The following is a 24082-nucleotide window of genomic DNA, read 5'->3' as shown; positions in this document are numbered from 1 at the left end:
GTTTATATCCCCAGGCCTCGGGCTTGTAAAGAAACACCAAAACAAACAAACAAATAAAGTGAAATGTTCTCCTGGCTATTCTCCCTAGAATTTCACTTGAGCCACACTAACTCTGGGCCCCATAACATCAGAACAGATAGCAAAACTTGCTAACACCTCTGTACCCAAGAAACTCAAAGAGTTGCAAAGGAGGGAATGATATAAGGGCATCTGCTTTCAAATAGTAAAAACAGGCTTGTCTTTAATTTCCTGTCCCTCCAAGCTCACAAGTATTTTGTGGATATGAGCTCACAATAACCCATCTTTTCATGTTAATAGACAACACAGATTCTTTCAAAAAATAAAGTCCTTTCAATGCTTCCCACTGATTGGATCATGTGGCAGTATTCAGGTCCTAGATAATATGGCTAGGGATGCTATTTTATGTGAGATAGAAAGAGAAGAGAAACTGATGGCACTTCCTCAGGCCTCTGATCTCACTGAGCAACGCCGCCTTTCCTGCTGTATACTGTGAGTCCAGTCAGGTTCTGTCTTGCAAGGAGCTGTGTGCTTCACATGGACAGGTAAACCCATCAGGAAACTTGGGGGCCATTTCTAGCTTTGTCACTTTCCCAACTTTGGCCCTTCGTTTGTTCTCTTGTAGAATGAGAGGTTTCGATGAGGTGTTCTTGGTAGTTCTTTCTGGATCTAGCCTCCTAACAAGGAGTGGTGCAACCATGTTCTGAGTTTCTCTTTACCTTTCCCACTTTCTGCTGAGTCATGGAGGCCATGGATTGGAGAGGCTCCCTGGGACGGGATGCTGGTTCTGCAGGTTGCCAGCTGTCGCACTTCGGACAAATTACTTGTGCTCTCCATAAACCTCAGTACCCTTATGAAATGGGACTTGTCCTCCTACCTTGTAGGTATGTAATGAAATGCGATCATACGTGAGAAGTGTTTAGGACAGTTCTGGAAACATTTTAAGTGTTATAAATATTAGCTGTTTTTTTGTTGTTGTTGTTTTAAATGAGATAACCTCTGTTAATGCACACAGCACAGTGCCTGGCACATAGAAAGGATCTAATGAACACAACCATTTTATTATTGTCTTCGGCAGGAAGTGAAGGTTTTATTTTTAAACTTTTCAAGAGTATTTTTGGTTTGAAGAAAGCTATTTTACTTCATCCCTCTGGAGGTATATAAAGATGAAGGTTTTCTCCTACCTTTCTCTTGCCTTAGTAGAGAGAACGTGCTGACTTCAGAAAATAATTCTGCTAACAATCCTTTGGTGTCCACACTTTGACCTGGGCACAGGACATGGTGTTCTTCCTCGTCTATTTTCATTTTTCCCCTTTTCCCTTTATGCACCCTCAGGTAGTAAGTAAACAGAGGCTCAGATGACTTCAATTTGAAGACAACTTCCTGCAGCTGCTGGTGGCTGCTTTGGCCACAGTCTGGGCTGGGAACGGATTGTTACTCACATTAATGGAAGAGCAGGTCATCAGTCGACCCAAAGCAGACCAGCCCATTAAAGCAGCCAACAGGAGAAGTCAAGCAAAGGCATGCGGAATAGGAGACAAATTATATATCCAGATAGATACATACACAGTGTTTTAGTCAGCTGGGGCTACCATAACAAAATACACACACTGGGTGGTTAAAATAATCGAAATTGATCTTCTCACAGTTCTGGAGGCTGGAGTCCAAGATCCAGGTACCATCAAGGTTGGTTTCTGGTTAGGTCTCTCTTCCTGTCTTGCAGACAATCACCTTCTCACTGCATCCTTACAGGGCCTTTCCTCTGTATGTGCACAGAGAGAGAGAAAGAAAGAGAGAGAGAGAACAAGCTCTTGTGTCTTTTCCTCTTTTTATAAGGACACCAGTTCTATTGAATTAAGGTTACACCCTTACAACCTCATTTAACTTATTTACTATCTTCTGAAAAGCTCTATCTCCAAATACAATCACAATACAATTCAACATATGAATTTCGAGGGGACACATTTCAGTCTATAACATATATATAGTTATATCTTCAGAGAAAGAGAGAGAGAGGGAGAGAGAGAGCCATTTGATTCAGAGATTTGGTCCCTGTATTCTGTCTTTGTGATCCCATAATTCTGACAAAATAGGCAAAGTTAATTTTTACCTTCCTTAGCAATGTCTTCTGTGAATCTTCTCACTTTGTCATTTCTACCCTACCGTGTGCAGTCATTGTCCTAAGTGCCTATCTCCCATGTAGTTTTTTTTTAACTTATATTATTATTTGTTTATTATTCAATTAACATATGTCTCTGTCTTCTAGACTCTATCTGGTCTAGTCCCTAGGCTTTGTCTGACTCCTGCTTTAGAAATTAGGCTTGAAGAGAACAAGACATTTGTTACTTTATTCACTACTGTTTTGCTCTGTTCACTGAGTACAGAGTCTGGAATGTAGGACATTCTTGATAAAATATATGTTAGATACATGAATGGACAATCATTTGTTTAGATAATCAAATGAAATTTTTTGAGTTTAGTTCTTTCAAAAAGGGGAATATGGGACAGTAAAAGTAGGGGATGCATTAATTCTCCTCCCAGGAACAATCCTTCTCTACTTCCTTGACTACTCCTATGCATTCTTTAGGTCCCCATGAGCCTTTACCTGATCCATGGAGTTGGGAATGGGCGTCCCTTCCATGCGCTTTCCTATTACAGTGAACTTCACCTTGGTACATGCATCGTACTCCTCTGAATTCTCTGAATTACTTACTAGAATATATGTTTTATGAGGGCAGGACCCAGGATTGCTGTCACAGAGTAAGAGCTCAATAAACATCTGCTGGATGTATGTTAAGTCTTTGTAAAATGGGGGAAGGTTTTCCAAGCCATAATTAGCTCAAATAACTTCTTGTTCTACCCTAAATTCAAGGGTCTATGGGACAGTTCTCTACCATGTTTAGAACCATTTCTGAAGCCGAGTCCTCCCCCAACATCTTCTGTATTACAAGCCTCCGCGTAAAAGCGTAACATGGGAGAAACCAGAACACTTTACTTTTGGGGATACATTGTGGGGGCTTCCAATTGGAAAGGAATGTGTTCACTAGTTTGATTGAAAAAGACTTGGAAAAAAATCCTCTTTTTAACAAGAAAAGGTATTAAATTTTTTTTTTAAATGAAGAAAATTCTGAATTAGGTTCTTGTTCCAGGAACCATATTAAGAACTCTATGCCCAATTTCTCATTTAAGACTTAAACCATAAAGTAAATAATATTTTTAGCCCCATATAAGGAAATTGATGTTTAGAGATATTGACTCACCCAAGATCATAGACCAACTGAAAGACAGAGCCTGGACTCTGATCTCAGATTATCTGACCCCCAAACCTATCCTTCTCATCAATGCTACTCAAAGCACTGCTTTGTTTATGTGTTCTATATCATATTACACATAAGAGAATTTTTTTGATTCAACGAGCCTATGAAGCATGTCTATAAAGCCTTGGAGAAACTGTACTTAGACCTTAAGAGGATATAGGGAGCCAAAAGTAGATTTAGAGTTCCCAGTAACCTCCATATTTTATTCTTGGCTTCCTCAATAGAGGCAAAATCCAAGAGCATTAGAGCTGGAAAATGTCTTTAAAGGTCATCTTGTTTAATGTCTTCCTTTTAGAGATGACGAAACTGAGGTTTCCTCAATGATAGGTATCATTGATATGATATCGTAGATATCATCTACGATATCATTTCGAGCAATGATAGGACTTTCCCAATGTCGTCCAGGTAAGTTGTGGCAGAGCTAGTCCAGGGTGATCACTGCTTTGGAAAGACAGAAAAAAAATCTATTGGTAGCATGAAATGAACACAATTTAAAATAATTATCAGTCTGGGATTAAAAATAGCCAAGCATGCTTGATTACATCTACTCTTGGGAATTAAATACTTGTGGTGTAACTTAGTAGGAATGGATACATATATCTTAACTTCAGTCTGTGTTCTTGATAGTTTTTTGAAACCAACGGTTAGAAAAGTGATTTACTTGACCCTGGTGCATGCTAAGGTAATTTACGAGCTTGTGATAAAAAGGGATAAGGTTGTGTTAAAGAATGATGTGTAGATATGCTTGGGTACTTTTGTTGAATCAATAGATACTTGGATCTTGCCATTATATAATTTGTTATTTGACATCTTCATTGGGGAAATTTACTACCTGCCTACTCAGTGAACTCACAGCTAATACCAAATTTGAAATGATGTGAAAATCAGTGTTTCACATGTGCTACTTCATTAAAATGGATGTGATTATTATTAAGCCAAGCATGGGATCAGCTCATAGTAGAAGCCTAAGGAATGGCATTTGCTTGTCCACTTTTAGGCTGTACTGGAAATAATTCAGATACAGCTTCTCATATCCACATTAGTTGGGGCGAGAGCTAAATAAGAAACTCTGAAAAAAGCACACCAAGAGAAAAATTATAGAAAATTTAAATATTCAGCACCATAATGTCAAGCAATCAACCTGAATGACATTGAGGAGGATATTCCATCAGCTGACTGTAAAGTTTGTTTAAAGGAGTCAACATGGCTCTTCCTCAAGTCTAAATACACAGTGGACTAAAAGTTATAGTGAATTTTCCCCTTCAATATGTACCTTGCTGAAATCCATTCATTAAATGAGTAGTGGGCTTTCACTTATTGAACTTAATGTGTTAAATGCAGTTCAGGCTCTTTTTTTCTACTGTCCTGGAGTCCCTTGGTTTTTCCAGGAATAGAGAATGTGGTCCAGATGATGTCGACGTATCTTGACCACCATGATTGCATCCCTCCTTTGGGAAAGAGGTGGCTTAGCTAGAGGTCAAAAGATGCTTGTTCTTGTCTTCCTCATCCTCTTTCTAGCAACTGGGGAGTCCCTTAACTTCTTTCCCCTTAGCTTCCTTAGGTATAAAATGCAGATAATGATCTCAGGGGCATTAGGGGTAAAAATGGAGATAAAAATAATAGGTACAATTTATTGAGCATCTACCATGGGCAAGTGCCTGGGTTAGGGACTTTAAGTGTGTTATTCCATTCAATAATCACTAAAACTCTGGGCAGTAAGCATTATCCCGTTTCATAGACAAGAAAAATAAAGGTTAGCCTCAAAGAGATTAAGTGCTTGTCCAATGTCCCCTGGCAGAATCAAGGTTTGATATGATTTCTCTGATTTCAAAGTGAATATTCTTAGTCACTAGAGTATGCTGCCTCTGGTAATAAACATATAGAGAGCATTGTTAAAAGCAAATAATGGGGAGGGAAATTATGGAACACCTTCAATGTACTTAACATCGTGGAAGGTGTTTTCATAGGTAATCCTATTTAATCCTCATGACTCTTGGGGTAGCTATCTTCACATTTATTATTTATTTACTTTTTCTCTGATTTCAATATATTTCTGTACTTTGCCTAGGTAGAAACCAGAACACTGGTGAAATCACACGAGGTCTATAGTATGAAATTACAATATTATAAAATTGAAATTATCTCATTGGATGTGAAAGAATGGGTTGTGAAAGGGAATGCTGGTTCTTTGTGACGTCCGTCTCAAGAGTTTACTTGAGGGCTTTGAGGATTTTCTTTGGATATATACTAGAAAAGAGCAGGCTAGAAGAAAATAATTAAGGGTCAACACGACTTTTCACAATGGTAAATGTTATAGTTGCAGACATTTGTCTGATGTAGTTTTGCTTTTCTAATAAACCTGAAGTGAGAGTAATAAGGAAGACTCAATATGCTACAGTTTTATTTGGAGATGTGAATTTGTAAGTATAAAAAATTCCTCAAATATATCTTTTATTTTTGAGGAATAAACATAGATATAGTATTTAGGGAGGATATCTTTATATAATAGACTTCATAAACACTTCTTTTGAAAAATACAAATGGTCTAAATGGAGAATAAAAAGATTATAATCAACAGGACAGTGCTACAGGTGCCTTTTAGAAGAGTGGCAGAAATTTTGATATCATGTGGTGAAAATTATAGGATGGTTTTCAAAAGATGTAAAAGCTGAATCAGAATACAGACTATTTCTTTGCCTAAAATATTTATTTAAAAAATATCACTTGGCTTTTTAGTTCTCAAGTCTCATAAATATTTATGTGTGTGTACATGTGTGTGTGTACATGTGCAGAGAAAGTTTTCAATACATTAATTCTTGTTCTGCCTAGATTCTCCTACATTTCCCTTGTCAATTTGGCTTTACCATGAGAGAAATTGTTAATTCTAATTGATTTTGGCCAAACTGGCAAAACTCTTTGAAAAGTTTTCAATCAGTGCCAGCTTTTCAGGCACTTTCTCATACTCATGGTAGATGAAAACAGTTTCCAAGCAATATTTCCAAATAGATGCTCTTTCTTGATACTTCTTCAGGCACACCAGATCATTGGCCTTTTGATGCACATACCATCAAGTGCACCTGTCTTACTTATTTCCAGTCACTGTACAGTTCGCCATAAACCCTCTGCCACCCTTCCCAGGGCTATTCAGAAGCTTTTGCTTCTAGCCTGAGTGTCAGGCTCAGTTCTCTTTCTGGTTTGCCTATCACGTGATTGGCTCCAGTTGTCACCAAACCCTTTTGTATCTCTTGTGAGGCACTGCTGCCTGTGTTCTCTGTATCTTCACCAAGGAAGCCATTGTATACCAAGGAAGCTAAGATCCATCCTATGAAACCTGCAAAGATTCTCACTTAAAGACTTTAAACATACTTTCAGAGCCAGAGTGAAATGTGCCAGCCCTGATGGGGACTTAAAAGAGCTGGTAGGTGGAAGAGGTAGCACCTTCTGTAGAATGATCTCTGTTGCCAGTGGTGGAGCCAAGCTCTGTAACTGGAGACTAAATACCTCTTTCAGTGCTACCAAGAGAGCTGAGAGATATCCAACTCTGAATCAGCTTGACCAGCAGCACGACCATGAGAAAAGAATGAAAGGCCCCAGTTACACTTGGCTGCAGTGCACAAGATCTCTGTAGTGAATAGTTCATTTCCATCTAAACTTTCCCAGCATTAAGTTAAAAAACAAGTGGCTCAAAACATTTTTAGGATTTACTGCTCACACATTACATAGTGAATAATAATGGGTTTTGTCAAACACATTTGACAATTATGTACTGTGGGTCAGCTGTAGCTGTGACTTGATGTACCCTGAGTTAGAAGTGTTTTTTCTCTAAAACACATGGTTCCCAGACTTACAGTGTGCTATGATTTGATTTTCAAATGCCAAAAAAAAAGCTGCAGAATGCACTAACATAGAAACATTTATATAGGGAAATTTTCAGGTGAGGGACTAATTCCAAATGGAGAGTAAGACATGGGAGGAAGATAGCATATTAAATGGTCTGTAGTTTCACATTGGTATAGAGATATAATCCTGGAACTTTATATTTTACTTAAATTTATAAACCTTTGCTGTGGGCGAAGCATGAATAAAGTTATGGTACAGAGACCCCAGTCTGCATGGATTCTTGGTTCTCTCTTATATAACACGGGACCTCAGGGCCCATCCCATGCGCACCCCACCTTTCATCCACTAACCCTCCAGCAAAACCCTCAGAGTGTGTGAGAGACTAACCTCTATGAAAAGTTGATAGCTGATCCTTGAACAATGAGTATAAAGAATCTCTTAAGAAAAGGGAAGAAGATTCATTCTAGAGAAAGAGCTTTTTAAAAGGCTGACAACATTGTAGGCCTGAATTATGATAAACCAACAAAAGCATCTCAGTATTAGGATGGTGTACTAGGATGCTAAGATGAGTGAGGGGTGCTGACAGCTGCATGCACAGAAGGGGATAATCAAGGTGGGCGTGGAGGCCTGAGTGCCTGTGTGCCTGGTTACACTCATGGGGAAATGGCAGACTGTGGTAGAAAACCAAAGTTAAATGCAGTGAACATTGACATACTGAGTTCTGAGATTTAATTACTGATATAGTATGTTTGAGTTATCCCTTGCCAGGGGAATAACTGCCAATAAAAATCTGGTGTCAGATAGAAAAAGAGAACTAATTTTTATAAAAGCCATTACTTTAAGCATAGAGGGCTCTGGAATCCTGTGATTTAAATCTTCTCAGTGCTCTGACTAGCTCCTCGTGTATAAGACCCACCTCACAGGGTTTTTGCGATGATTATATAAGATTTTCAGGCTTAGGCCCAGTATAGGCTCAATGCCTATTAAAGGTTTATCCCCTTTCAAAAATTCTCACTTTAACATCATTTTTGTTGGTTTTATAAGAACTCCTGTTAACTTAGTTTTAGGCACCATTCGAGTGTAAAGGGTGAAAAGTTACCACAGGCAAGTGGTCTTATTACCCACGCATTTTATTTTTCAGAAAAGGTTACATGCAAAAAAGGGATTTTATTTACATCTTCCTTGACTTGCAGTCTTTCCTCCTCAGTTCACCCATCATGGGCTTGATTTTGAGGCAACTTGACCAGACTGTTGTATGCCTTCTTTGGTAGAGGGTCCGTAGGGTTCCTGTTTTGAGTCATCAGATCATTTGGAATAAAATCATGAGATCCAGATTGATCAACAACCTCCAAAAGCCTCATGAGGGTTTTGTCTAACTTCTACTGATCTCGTTTCTCCAAAGTTTATAGTTTAGATCCTCTGGTTCCCATTTTTTTCATTATAGTCTGGCCAGTCAATCTACCTTTCTTTTCTTTTATAGTTACACATTTTGGAATTTCTTGAATTGGGCTGCTGGCTCTTAAATTCTTCCATGAGATAAAACTTTTAGCAGAATCCTGCTAAATTGGTCTAAGAAAGAAAGTTATATCTTGAATAAACACCTATTGTATGAAATTGAATGTTTCCTACCATTTGTTGAGGGTACATTTCATTATTCTTTTCACTTATCGTTTGTTAGCTTCTGGGCATATTTAAAAGAAGATCCCAATCAGCCCTGATGGATGCTGATATTTGGCCAGATCTACAACTTAGAACAAAGTGGAGGAACGACTCAATTATCCTTACTCATGCCTGAATTATCTGTGTAATTGGGACAGAATTACAGGCAAAGAATGCTGCCTATTGCTATTTTTAAGCTCTGCTCCCGCTGTGTTGTTCTTCTTATGTTTCACTAGCCTGTCACTGGCTTTAAATATTTTACATATCATAATTAATGATTTGGTTGAACCCTGAGGCTTTCTTAGCAAAAGGTACAATTTGCAAATTGAATAGCAAATAATTACATAGGTGATATCATTCATGAATAGGAAATGAACAGATACATTGTGTGTCTTCAGATTTGGGTATTTAAACAGCATGTACTCAATTTATTAGTGACAGTTATGAGAGGCTACTATTGTCAAAGCCTTAGGTGTGTGTGGGAAGGAAATTAACATCAAGAGTGATAATTGATCTTTAATGATATAAAGAGAGAATGGTCTACTTGACCTTCAGAGTGCTTAATGGTAAAGAGGAAACACATTCAAACTGATTTCCTCATACAGGTAGAAATCTTTTTGGTTTCTGTGGGTTCTGTTTGTTTGTTTGTTTTGTTTTGTTTTCCATTTTAAAATAGAAAGTGGAACCATAGCCCTTAGAAACAAAACATAATAAAACTCAGAGACTGGACTTCAGACAAATCTTAGTACTGTGCTTGCATGCCAGTTGTTACATAATTATAATTAGTAGGTATTTCCAATTTTAGTGAACTCTCCTATTTACCAAGTAATGGGTTACTGTCATTGAAAGTTAGATATCTCCCTTCAAAGGGAAAACCTGCTTTAATACCCAACCTAAAAATGCACTTCCATAACCAAAGACAACTTGGCTATAAATAGACAGTCATGATGTTATTGCAGCTGAGGAGATTTCATCCCATTAGAAACTTCACTCAGAAATGTAGAGGAGTGCTTAATAATGAATGAATGTGATTTAAGGCCGCTTTATACTGATGACAGTTTTCCTATAAATATTACAGAGACGTTTAAATTTTTATCTCCCGTAATTCTAATGAATGAATTTCCCTGACCCTTACTGAAAATTATACCTGTAAAGGCTGCAATTTACTGATGATTGCTTGGGCTATTAAAGAGACTAGGATTTCAAAACATTTTCATTTCATTCATAGATTCCTGTAATGCCTTCGGAGCCAAAGTTTAAAGAAGCTGGGTTGGCTGTGCTTCCAGCATTAACCACTGGGAGAGTGTTGTAGTTTCTTCAACAACTAACTTCATAAACACAGTGAAGGTCCAACTAAAGTAGAAACATGGGGCACACAGGGAGCCACTGTCCTGTGGATGGTGTGCTAGGAAAAATATTTAAAAAGGAGAATGGTGCTGTGGCTGCTACTGCTATATTTTGAAAGAGTGTGTCCAGTCCACTTGCATTTGTACTAAAGTATTCCTACTCCTGCATTCCAGCTTGAAGTATAAAGACTAAGGGACTGGGATGCGAAAGTCTTGCTATAATTATTTCCAGGATTAACACTAACTAAGTAATAACACTAATTAATTTCTGTCAAATACAAGAGTGAGCGATGCTACATTTAGCTAGAATTATCCAGCTTTTCAGATAACTGTAGCTTAACTCTTCCAGTAATACAGGGTTTAGATTTTATTAATTTATTCATTGTAATGGGATACCGTCTAAATTGCCAAACTTATATGGCCCAGGCGGAAAGTATATCAAACATATAAATTCACCCATCAACATTTTTTGAGTATCTATAAGTGATTGAATCACCGTGTGGGGTAAGAGTGTACTGTTTCAAGAAATATATACACAAAGTTCACAAGAATATGGGCAGAAAAGGTATATGAGAATGGCGTAGGGAGAGATGCACTGGGGAACTTTCTAGACATGATGTTGGACTGAACTTTAATGATGAGCTCTTTCTTGTTAATGGAAGAAAATACATTTCAGGCAGAGAGCAAGTATACGAAGCATCCATAAGTAGGAAACAAAATTTAAATTCTCTGATAACATATGTGATATAGGTTTATCCTTTTCCCTCATGCCTCCCCCAGTTGAAAATTTCCTCAGATGTTTAATTAGTCACTGTAAATTTGATCTCAACATCTCCTGAAGCTCTTCCTTCCTATCTTTTCTGCCTGTGGCCACTGATTTAGTTCAGGTCCTCCTTTTGTCTTCTATGGATTATCACAGTAGCCTTCATACCTCCAGCCTTACCTTCCTTTATCCCATTATTCACACTTTTCTCAAAATGAGCTTCGTGAAACACATATCCAATCCCATCACTCCCTTCTTCTGACTCCATTACCTCCTGGATGAAGGTCAGACTCCATGTTCAGGGCCTCTTCTCCTGTCAAGTCCCCATGTCCACATTCACAAATGGATTCATTCACAGTTCTCCAAATATTTCATGCTTTTTCCTGTCTTCTTGCTTTTATATTCAATATAAGTTCTTTTCTATGCCTCTATTCATAGAACACCCTTAATTCTTCATCCCTTAACCCAACATGTCTTTCCAGACACATTTCAAGTATCCTCTCCTCTTGGAAGCAATTCCTGGTTCCTTCTGCTTCAGTTACATGTACCTTCTTTGTTTTCCCATAATACATATTCTTGTCTTCTAGCATGTATCACACAGTAATAGACAATCCTGTGTGTGTGTGTGTGTGTGTACTTTATCTCTCCATATATGACTCCTAACACAATATTGTACATGATAGAAATTATCAATGAATTAATGAAATGAATAAGCTACTTCTTCCCAGGAATGCAGTGTGTTTATTATTTTTATAATATATCCTCATATCAACACCTTATAGAAAATTCAGTTATCTTGAAGCTGTCTTGATAATTTTGGCACATTTATTGCCTAGGACAGTTCCTAGCACATAGACTTTGATTCATAAATACTTGTTGACTGAATGAATAAAGGAACTAGTGTTATGGGTTGAATTGTGTCCCCCACTCCCACACACACACACACACACAAAAGATAATGAAGTCCTCTCCTCCAGTACCTGTGAATGTGACATTATTTGGAAATAGGGTCTTTGCACATGATCAAATTAAGGTGAGGTTATTAGGGTAGGCCCAATTCCAATATGACTGTGTCCTTATACAAAGTAGAACTTTGGACACAGAGAGAGAGACATAGGGAGAATGCCATGTGAAGATTGGATTTGTGCTGCCAGAAGCCAAGGAATGCCAACAACTGCCAGCTAACCAACAGAAGTCAGGAGGGGGTCATGGAACAGATTCACCTTCATAGGCTCCAGAAGGATACTTCTTTACCTATAATTTCATCTCAGGCTTCTAGACTCCCAGAACTGTGAAGCAGTGAATTTCTGTTTTTCCAAGGTGCTCAGTGTGTGGTACATTGTTACAGTAAACCTAGGAAACTAATACATCTAGGGACAGAGATTTAGATATTTTATCATAAATGGGTATTTAGGTTTTTTTTTTTTTAAAGATACAGATTATTGTGGTAGAAGTATTGGGAGCAGTCTACACTTTAAAATTGAGAATTGGATTTTCAGATTAGTGACCAGGCATGTGTATTTTTAAAATTTTATTTATTTTTTAACACCTTTATTGGAGTATAATTGCTTTAAAATGCTGTGTTAGTTTCTGCTTTATAACAAACTGATTCAGTTATACATATACATATGTTCCCATATCTCTTCCCCCTTGCGTCTCCCTCCAACCGACCCTCCCTATCTCACCCCTCTAGGTGGTTACAAAGCACGGAGCTGATCTCCTTATGCTATGCGGCTATTTCCCACTAGCTATCTATTTTACGTTTGGTAGTGTATATATGTCCATGCCACTCTCTCACTTTCTTCCAAGTTACCCTTCCCCCTCCTCATATCCTCAAGTACATTCTCTAGTAGGTCTGTGTCTTTATTCCCGTCTTGCCCCTAGGTTCTTCATGACCCTTTTTCTTTTTTCCTTAAATTCCATATATATGTGTTAGCATACGGTATTTGTTATTCTGTTTCTGACTTACTTCACTCTGTATGACAGACTCTAGGTCCATCTACCTCACTACAAATAACTCAATTTCGTTTCTTTTTATGGTTGAGTAATATTTCATTGTATATATGTGCCACATCTTCTTTATCCATTCATCTGTCAATGGACGCTTAGGTTGCTTCCATATACTGGCTATTGTAAATAGTGCTGCAATGAACATTGTGGTACATGACTCTTTTTGACTTATGGTTTTCTCAGGGTATATGCCCAGTAGTGGGATTGCTGAGTCATATGGTAGTTCTATTTTCAGTTTTTTAAGGAACATCCATACTATTCTCCATAGCGACTGTACCAATTTACATTCCCAACAACAGTGCAAGAGGTTCCCTTTTCTCCACACCCTCTCCAGGATTTATTGTTTGTAGCTTTTTGATGATGGCCATTCTGACTGGTGTGAGGTGATAACTCATTGTAGTTTTGATTTGCATTTCTCTAATGATTAGTGATGTTGAGCATTCTTTCATGTGTTTGCTGGCAGTCTGTATATCTTCTTTGGAGAAATGTCTATTTAGATCTTCCCATTTTTAGATTGGGTTGTTTTTTTTTTTTTTGATATTGAGCTGCATGAACTGCTTGTATATTTTGGAGATCAATCCTTTGTCAGTTGCTTCATTTGCAAATATTTTCTCCCATTCGGAGGGTTGTCTTTTGGTCTTGTTTATGGTTTCCTTGCTGTGCAAAAGCATTTAAGTTTCATTAGGTCCCATTTGTTTATTTTTGTTTTTATTTCCATTTCTCTAGGAGGTGGGTCAAAAAGGATCTTGCTGTGATTTATGTCATAGAGTGTTCTGCTTATGTTTTCCTCTAAGAGTTTGATAGTGTCTGGCCTTACGTTTAGGTCTTTAATCCATTTTGAGTTTATTTTTGTGTATGGTGTTAGGGAGTGTTCTAATTTCATTCTTTTACATGTAGCTGTCCAGTTTTCCCAGCACCGCTTTTTGAAGAGGCTGTCTTTTCTCCACTGTATATTTTTGCCTCCTTTATCAAAAATAAGGTGACCATATGTGTGTGGGTTTATCTCTGGGCTTTCTATCTTATTCCATTGATCTATATTTCTCTTTTTCTGCCAGTACCATATTGTCTTCATTACTGTAGCTTTGTAGTATAGTGTGAAGACAGGGAGCCTGATTCCTCCAGCTCCGTTTTTCATTCTCAAGGCTGCTTTGGCTATTCGGGGTCTTTTGTGTTTCCATACAAATTGTGAAATTTTTTGTTCTAGTTCTGTGAAAAATGCCAGTGGTTGTTTGAGAGGGATTGCATTGAATCTGTAGATTGCTTTGGGTAGTAGAGTCATTTTCACAATGTTGATTCTTCCAATCCAAGAACATGGTATATCTCTCCATCTATTTGTATCATCTTTAATGTCTTTCATCAGTGTCTTATAATTTTCTGCATACAGGTCTTCTGTCTCCTTTGGTAGGTTTATTCCTAGATATTTTATTCTTTTTGTTGCAATGGTAAATGAGAGTGTTTTCTAATTTCACTTTCAGATTTTTTATCATTAGTGTATAGGAATGCCAGAGATTTCTGTGCATTAATTTTGTATCCTGCTACTTTACCAAATTCATTGATTAGCTCTAGTAGTTTTCTGGTAGCATCTTTAGGATTCTCTATGTATAGTATCATGTCATCTGCAAACAGTGACAGCTATACTTCTTCTTTTCCGGTTTGTATTCCTTTTATTTCTTTTTCTTCTCTGATTGCCGTGGTTAAAACTTCCAAAACTATGTTGAATAATAGGGGTTAGAGTGGGCAACCTTGTCTTGTTCCTGATCTTAGTGGAAATGACTTCAGCTTTTCACCATTGAGGAAGATATTGGCTGTGGGTTTGTCATATATGGCCTTTATTTTGTTGAGGAAAGTTCCCTCTATGCCTACTTTCTGCAGGGTTTTTATCATAAATGGGTATTGAATTTTGTCGAAAGCTTTTTCTGCATCGATTGACATGATTATATGGTTTTCCTCCTTCAATTTGTTAATATGGGGTATTACATTGATTGATTTGCGTATATTGACGAATACTTGCATTCCTGGGATAAACCCCACTTGATCATGTTGTGTGATCCTCTTAATGTGCTGTTGGATTCTGTTTGCTGGTACTTTGTTGATGATTTTTGCATCTATGTTCATCAGTGATATTGGCCTGTAGTTTTCTTTCTTTGTGACATCTTTGTCTGGTTTTGGTATCAGGATGATGGTGGCCTCGTAGAATGAGTTTGGGAGTGTTCCTCCCTCTGCTATATTTTAGAAGAGCTTTAGAAGGATAGGTGTTAGCTCTTCTCTAAATGTTTGGTAGAATTCGCCTGTGAAGCCATCTGGTCCTGGGCTTTTGTTTGGTGGGAGATTTCTAATCACAGTTTCAATTTCAGTGCTTGTGATTGGTCTGTTCATATTTTCTATTTCTTCCTGGTTCAGTCTCGAAAGGTTTTGCATTTCCAACAATTTGTCCATTTCTTCCAGGTTGTCCATTTTATTGGCATAGAGTTGCTTGTAGTAATCGCTCATGATCCTTTGTATTTCTGCAGTGTCAGTTTTTACTTCTCCTTTTTCATTTCTAATTCTATTGATTTGAGTCTTCTCCCTTTTATTGTTGATGAGTCTGGCTAATGGTTTATCAATTTTGTTTATTTTCCAAAGTACCAGCTTTTAGTTTTATTGACCTTTGCTATCATTAACTTCATTTCTTTTTCATTTATTTCTGCTCTTTATGATTTCTTTCCTTCTGCTAATTTTGGGTTTTCCTTGTTCTTCTTTCTCTAATTGCTTTAGGTGTAAAGTTAGATTGTTTATTTGAGATTTTTCTTGTTTCTTGAGGTAGGATTGTATTGCTATAAACTTCCCACTTAGAACTGCTTTTGCTGCATCCCATGGGTTTTGGGTTGTCATGTTTTCATTGTGATTTGTTTCTAGGTATTTTTTGATTTCCCCTTTGATTTCTTCAGTGATGTTAAGTAGTGTATTGTTTAGCCTCCATGTGTCTGTATTTTTTACAGATTTTTTCCTGTAATTGATATCTAGTCTCATAGCGTTGTGGTCAGAAAAGATACTTGATACAATTTCAATTTTCTTAAATTTACCAAGGCTTGGTTTGTGACCCAAGATATGATCTATCCTGGAGAATGTTCCATGAGCACTTGAGAAGGAAGGGTATTCTGTTGTTTTTGGATGGAATGTCCTATAAATATCAATTAAGTCCATCTTATTTAATGTATCATTTAAAGCTGTATTTCCTTATTTATTTTCATTTTGGATGATCTGTCCATTGGTGAAAGTGGGGTGTTAAAGTCCCCTACTATGATTGTGTTATGTCGATTTTCCCTTTTATGGGTGTTAGTATTTGCTTATGTATTGAGGTGCTCTTATGTTGGGTGCATAAATATTTACAATTGTTATATCTTCTTCTTGGATCATTCCCTTGATCATTTTGTAATGTCCTCTTTGTCTCTTGTAATAGTCTTTATTTTAAAGCCTGTTTTGTCTGATATGAGAATTGCTACTCCAGCTTTCTTTTGATTTCCATTTGCATGGAATATCTTTCTCCATCCCCTCACTTTCAGGCTGTATGTGTCCCTAGGTCTGAAGTGGGTCTCTTGTAGACAGCATATATACGGGCCTTGTTTATGTATCCATTCAGCCAGTCTATGTCTTTTGGTTGGAGGATTTACTCCATTTACATTTAAGGTAATTATCAATATGTATGTTCCTATTCCCATTTTCTTAATTGTTTTGGGTTTGCTTTTGTAGTTTCCTGCCTAGATAAGTTCCTTTAGCATTTGTTGTAAAGCTGGTTTCTTGGTGCTGAATTCTCTTAGCTTTTGCTTGTCTGTAAAGGTTTTAATTTCTCCATCAAATCTGAATGAGATCCTTGCCGGGTAGAGTAATCTTGGTTGCAGGTTTTTCTCCTTCATCACTTTAAATATGTCCTGCCAGTCCCTTCTGGCTTGCAGAGTTTCTCCTGAAACATTAAGTGTTAACCTTATGGGGATTCCCTTGTGTGTTATTTGTTATTTTTCCCTTGCTGCTTTTAATATGTTTTTTTTTTGTTTTTAATCTTTGAAAGTTTGATTAATGTGTGTCTTGGCGTGTTTCTCCTTGGATTTAGCATGTATGGGACTCTCTGTGCTTGCTGGACTTGATTAACTATTTCCTTTCCCATATTAGGGAAGTTTTCAACTATAATCTCTTCAAATATTTTCTCAGTCCCTTTCTTTTCCTCTTCTTCTTCTGGGACCCCTGGTGCATTTAATGTTGTCCTAGAGGTCTCTGAGACTGTCCTCAGTTCTTTTCATTCTTTATTCTGCTCTGCAGTAGTTATTTCCACTATTTTATCTTCCAGGTCACTTATACGTTCTTCTGCCTCAGTTATTCTGCTATTGATCCCTTCTAGACAATTTTTAATTTCATTTATTGTGTTGTTCATCATTGTTTGTTTGCTCTTTAGTTCTTCTAGGTCCTTGTTAAATGTTTCTTGTATTTAATCTATTCTATTTCCAAGATTTTGGATCATCTTTACTATCATTATTCTGAATTCTTTTTCAGGTAGACTGCCTATTTCCTCTTCATTTGTTAGGTCTGGTGGATTTTTACCTTGCTTCTTCATCTGCTGTGTGTTTTTCTGTCTTCTCATTTTGCTTAACTTACTGTGTTTAGCGTCTCCTTTTTGCAGGCCGCAGGTTCATAGTTCCTGTTGTTTTGGTTGTCTGTTCCCAGTGGCTAAGGTTGGTTCAGTGGGTTGTGTAGGCTTCCTGGTGGAGGGGACTAGTGCTTGTGTTCTGGTGGATGAGGCTGCATCTTGTCTTTCTGGTTTGCAGGTCCACGTCTGGTGGTGTGTTTTGGGGTGTCTGTGGCCTTGTTCTGATTTTAGGCAGCCTCTCTGCTAATGGATGGGGTTGTGTTCCTGTCTTACTAGTTGTTTGGCATAGGGTGTCCAGCACTGTAGCTTGCTGGTAGTTGAGTGAAGCTGGGTCTTGAGATGGAGTTCTCTGGGAGATTTTCGCTGTTTGATATTACATGGAGCTGGGAGGTCTCTTGTGGACCAGTGTCCTGAAGTTGGCTCTCTCATCTCAGAGGCACAGCATTGATGCCTGGCTGGGGCACCAAGAGCCTTTCATCCACATGGCTCAGAATAAAAGGGAGAAAAGAAAAGAAAATAAAGAAAGAGAAAAAGAAAGAAGATAAAATAAGTAAAGTAAAATAAAATAAGGTAAAGTTATTAAAATAAAAAGTAATTATTAAGAAAAAATTTATAAAAATTAAAAAAAAAAACGGATGGACAGAACCCTAGGACAAGTGGTAAAAGCAAATCTATACAGGCAAAATCACACACAGAAACATACACCCTCACAAAAAGAGAAAAAGGGGGAAAAATATATATCTTTGCTCCCAAAGTCCACCTCGTCAATTTGGGATGACTCGTTGTCTATTCAGGTATTTCACAGGTGCAGGGTACATCAAGTTGATTATGCAGCTTTAATCCGGTGCTCCTGAGGCTGCTGGGAGAAATTTCCCTTTCTCTTCTTTGTTTGCACAGCTCCCAGGGTTCAGGTTTGGATGTGGACCCACTTCTGTGTGTAGGTCACCTGTGGGCATCTGTTCTTTGCTCAGACAGGACAGGGTTAAAGGAGAGCTGATTCAGGGGCTCTGGCTCACTTAGGCCGGGGGGAAGGAGGGGTACGGATCCGGGGCGAGCCTGCAGTGGCAGAGGCCCACGTGACGTTTCACCAGCCTGAGGCGCGCCGTGCGTTCTCCCAGGGAAGTTGTCCCTGGATCACAGGACCCTGGCAGTGGTGGGCTGTGTAGGCTCCCCGGAAGGGAGGTGTGGATAGTGAGCTGTGCTCGCACACAGGCTTCTTGGTGGTGGCAGCAGCGGCCTTAGCGTCTCATACCCGTCTCTGGGGTCCGCGCTGATTGCCGTGGCTCATGCCCGTCTCTGGAGCTCCTGTTGTAAGTGGTGCTCTTAATCCCCTCTCCTCGTGCACCAGGAAACAAACAGGCATGAAAAAAATCTCTTGCCTCTTCGGCAGGTCCAGACATTTTCCCGGACTCCCTTCCGGCTAGCCGTGGCGCACTAGCCCCCTTCAGACTGTGTTCACGCCGCCAACCCCAGTCCTCTCCCTGTGCTCCGACCGAAGCCCGAGCCTCAGCTCCCAGCCCCGCCCCCCGCGGCGGGGGAGCAGACAAGCCTCTCGGGCTGGTGAGTGCTGGTCGGCACTGATCCTCTGTGCGGGAATCTCTCCGCTTTGCCCTCCGCAGCCCTGTTGCTGCGCTCTCCTCCGCCGCTCCGAAGCTTCCTGCCTCCGCCGCCCGCAGTGTCCGCTGGCGAAGGGGCTTCCTAGTGTGTGGAAACCTTTCCTCCTTCACAGCTCCTTCCCACTGGTGCAGGTACCATCCCTATTCTTTTGTCTCTGCTTTTTCTTTTTTCTTTTGCCCTACCCAGGTACGTGGGGAGTTTCTTGCCTTTTGGGAGGTCTGAGGTCTTCTGCCAGTGTTCTGTAGGAGCAATTCCACATGTAGATATATTTCTGATGTATTTGTGAGGAGGAAGGTGATCTCCACGTCTTACTCTTCCGCCATCTTTAAGCTCTCCCCAGGCATGTGTATTTTTATAAAAAGCTGCAGGTAAGCCCCGGCGTGGGTGATGCCGGCTACCTCCAGGCTGCCTTCTCTTCTCAGTGTGCATTCTGCTAATGGTTAGATTGCAGTGGGAGTGATCCAGGCCTCCTTGTGCATTTTCTGATGAGGCTCTGTCCACGGGTGATAAACCTATGTTTACTTTTACAATTGCAAACTTTTCTCATTTTTGTTGTTTACCTATCTTCCTGTTTTCCCAAACTCACCTGTGGTACTTAGTCCTGATAAAAGTTCTGAGGTTTACCATGCTTTTCTATTATTTTTATTTAAGGAAACAAGACTTTTTCTTTCCTTTCCTTTTCTTCTCTGGGTCTTGCTTTTTTTTTTTTTTTTTTACTCTACCTTGCTCTCAAATGTTGCTCCCCATGTCAGAACGGCTGAACTCAAACATTGCCAAAGAGAGTAGTTAAACATAAGTCTTTCCAGGTTAACTCTTGATTTATTATCTGATGAAGTCTTTTGCACTTTGAATTTAAAGCAAATAAAATCCTCAGAGAATCAGAGGGAAAGAATATAGTGTTAAATGACTGTTTTACAAGGATTCAAAAGGGAAAGATACTTTCAGAACCAGGCTAATGTGCACAGCTTATGAAGAAATACAGAGATTTAAGTGTTTTGTGTATATTTCCATTTAAAAAATCAAAACAAAATGGGATCAAAGGGTTTGAATTTACTGTACATGAAAGAGCTTGTAGAACTGCCCTTGCATTTAGAGCAATCAGCTAGAGCACAACTTAAGTGGAACTGGATGTTTGAAAAAATCTATATGCTCACTGCAGAATGGTATGTTTGTGAGACTTGCTAAGTGCTTACGTTAATACATCCTGAAGTACTTTCTAATCAAACATATTATTGCATTACTTTCCACACTGTTGTAAGTTGGAAAGTTTCCTCATATGTTAGTGGTTTTTAAAAATGGCATATTAAGTCCTCATTGCAGATCCATTTCATCATCTCCCATTATTCTAAAACGTTTTGTTAGTTTCCACCAAACTTGTGGCTGGCCATTGTTATGCCTCGACATACCAGGCTGTCATTTTGAGGACAGTCATCTGTTGTCTGAACTTTGCAAATCAGGAAGTGTTATTTCCACAATTAGACCGGTGGCTATTGGTATATGTGTTGGAAGGGAGAATACCTGTGATGATGACAAATGGAAATACTTTCTCTCTGGAAGCTCAAATAATTTTTGTGAAGCCAAGCTCAAGGCCCATCCAACATATGTCTATAGTGACTTGTGGCTGAAATTTTACACCTGTTTATATTATACATGAATTGAGCCTGGTATCATGTGAATTGTTGATGGTGAAACTTGAAACCATGTGAAAATTATCCGGTTTCAGGTTTGGTTTCCAAAGCAAGACTCAGGCAATAGTTACAGAATATTCAACTGAACCTGGGTGAGTTTATATAATTCTCCTGGTTTAAACCCAGGGAAATGTTTGTCATCCTACCTAGCTATGACATAAAACTATGAAACAAAAAGGAAACATGATCATGAATGTCTAGGGAAATGTTTAACAGGGATCGGGGATAAACTAAAGAAGCTGGTAAACCCAAGGATGCTATAGAACACTGAGGGTGCAGCCATTACAGTCCCATACACTTTGAAACTTCCTGTTATTCCTTCAAGTGTCATCTTCTTTGTGAAACTTTCCTTGACCCCACAAATTAGCATTAGATAATTCTGTCCTCTGTGCTTCCAAAATATTTTATTTCCATCTATTATAAAAGTAGATACTTTTGGGGGGCAACTTTGTTTACTTCTTGTTCCCCCCACTCCTGCACTGTGGACTTCAGAAAGGCATAAACTTTTATTTGTATTCATCTTTGTGTTTCAAAAACCTAGTATAGTGCCTACCATGTAATAGTCAAGCAATATTTGTTGCATGAATAAATGACAGAATTGGTTGACTGTGTGTCATCATTTTTATTTAGCTGTTTGAGACATGAGTGTAAATAGAATTTCAAGCCATAAAAAGAGTGCAGAAATTCCTAAGAAATTGGCTTAGTGTTGTAAATAAGCTCCAGAACTTGGTAAATGTGGAGAAAACTTGAGGAGACCAAAGAATGAATTAAAATGAGTTGTTCTTAAAATCAAACTTTAGAAAACAGAGGCGAAGTCTATGAAGACCAAATGTAATCCAAAAGGAAACTTAGATGTGAAATGATGGGCTTTGATAAAGAGGGTCATGACCAGTTATTGGTTATCTCCACTAGGATAAAGCAAGAATAAATAGAGTAAGGATTAAGCAAGATATAAAAAAGCTATTACATCTTGCGATAGGTTACTATGGGGCATCAGAATATTTTCCTGCTTCAAACTTCATCTAATAATTGTCCACACTGCCATCAAAGGAATGATTCCAAATTCCAGGACTGAAGATACCTTTTCGTAGCTGAAAACCCCTCATTGAATATTTTTTACTTCCAGTATTATTTTCTAAACTTGCCTGAAAATAATAATTCCCCCAGGACACCAATAAACAACAGAGATTCCTGCTCATCCTCTGAATGAGAATCTTGGGAAGTGGGCGTTGAGAGTCTGCTTTTTAATAAAACATTTGGTTATTCTTATCCTTAAGCAAGTCTGGATTTATCTCCAGGATAAAGTGCCTTTTCCTTAGAAAAGCTCTCTAGGTCCACTCTCTTGTACATGGCCTCATTTGCCATGTACCCCCATAATGATCCAGTAATAGTAACATACTGTTTCTCTTTGCTATTTCTTTCCAAATACTATTATCTCTACTTAAATTCTGTCCACAATTTAAACCGACCTCAAATGACACTTTCTCGAAAACCTTTTTTCACCCTCCCAGAAAAAGTACTACACTTTATCACATCACATTCTCTTTATTTGTTCTTCATTTATATTTTTCTATATCAGGAGCTTCTTAAGATTAATAAATATGTCTAATTTATTTATATTATTGTCCAAGACCCAGCATAGTGCCTGGACATAATAGAGTATGTATATTTCTCATCTTCCACTGTGTACCAGATAGCTCTTCACCGTACATAGTTTGTCCTTTGTCAAGAACCATCCCATGTGAAGCCCCCTCCATGATGACTTTCTGCATGGCTTTAGACTTCCAGTGATAGCTCTTCTTTACAGTCATCCATAATTACCACATCCTGTTTGCTCCTCTCTTTTTTTTTTTCTTTCTTTTTTTTTTTTTTTTTAATGTATGTCTGTCTGACTAGAGTGCAAGTAGCTTCTGAGCAGGGAGAGCATACTGTGTTTTATTTTCATGTACCCCTGAGTTTGTGGTATTTCATAAACAGCCTGAAACTGTATATAATTTTCAAAAGTATGTGCCCCTTGGACTTCCCTGGTGGCGCAGTGGTTAAGAATCCGCCTGCCAACGCAGGGGACATGGGTTCAAGCCTTGGTCCAGGAAGATCCCACATGCCGCGGAGCAACTAAACCTGTGCACCTCAACTACTGAGCCCGTGTGCCACAACTACTGAAGCCCATGTGCCTAGAGCCTGCGCTCTGCAACTAGAGAAGCCACCACAATGAGAAGCCTGCGCACCACAACGAAGAGCAGCCCCCACTTGCCGCAGCTAGAGAAAGCCAACGTGCAGCAACGATGACCCAACACAGCCTAAATAAATAAATAAGTAATAAAATAAAAGATATTTTTTAAAAAAAAGTATGTGCCCCTTTTTTGGGAGAGAGAGCTCATAACTTGAATTACATTCCGAAGAGATGTACAACCTCAAATCATTTAAGAGCAACTCTTCTGAATTTGCAATAATAATGGTAAGAATAATTTATTTGTGCAGGATTTTACAATTTACAAAGAACTTCCTCATGCATTACCTATTCATTCTGTATAGCAGCCCTGAGAGGCAGCCGTGGCAGACATTCTTACCTCTATTGATCAAATAAGGAAACCAACACTCAGGGTGGTTAAGAGCCTCCACTGGAGAGTAAGTCTCATGACTCCAGAGCTGGAGTTCTTTCCACTATATGCACCAAATGGCTTCTTTCCATAAATACTGGTTTGTTTAATCTTCTTTGGACACATGGAGTAGGCTAAGCTCCTGCAAGCAGCAGACAGGCAGGTAAAACTTGAATTACCCTTTATACTTAATGAATGAGGTGAGTTACTTTACTCTCCCAGTCATTTGTCTCAGCGTCCTTCTTTTGTATAAAAGGAATTTCCTTTTCATGCTTTCATCCTAAATACAGATTAATTAGGAAAATCCCTGGACTCTCAACACCAGCATCTTCTTGTTCATCATTGAAAAACATTTGTTGAATGCATTTCATATGCAAGGCACTGCGCTTAGTGCTAACAACTGTAAATACATGAGCTGATACATGCAGACCATTGGACAATTAATACTAAAATAAATCAGCTGGTCCAGCCAGCATTAGGAAGCTGCATCACTGAAATACTGTTTCAGTAATACTTAATGGACTGAGGGCCTTAAAGTGAACTATATATACCCTTTGAACTGGTAATTCTACTGCTAAAAATTGGTCTTATATAATTCTAAATCTA

General features: G+C 38.6%; 1 pseudogene; it reads left to right on the top strand.

The window, feature by feature from the left end:
- The first annotated feature begins 796 nt into the window (after positions 1-796).
- Positions 797-24082, top strand: part of LOC111179754 (hypoxia-inducible factor 1-alpha inhibitor pseudogene) — a 97872-nt pseudogene continuing 74586 nt past the window's right edge.

Source organism: Delphinapterus leucas, chromosome 7, assembly GCF_059928025.1.
Source record: "Delphinapterus leucas isolate spDelLeu-1000000601 "Yukka" chromosome 7, BTC_Dleu_Yukka2, whole genome shotgun sequence".
Classification (NCBI taxonomy): Eukaryota; Metazoa; Chordata; class Mammalia; order Artiodactyla; family Monodontidae; genus Delphinapterus; species Delphinapterus leucas.
The sequence above is the reverse complement of the archived record's forward strand: the minus strand, read 5'-3'. Positions and strand labels throughout refer to the sequence as shown.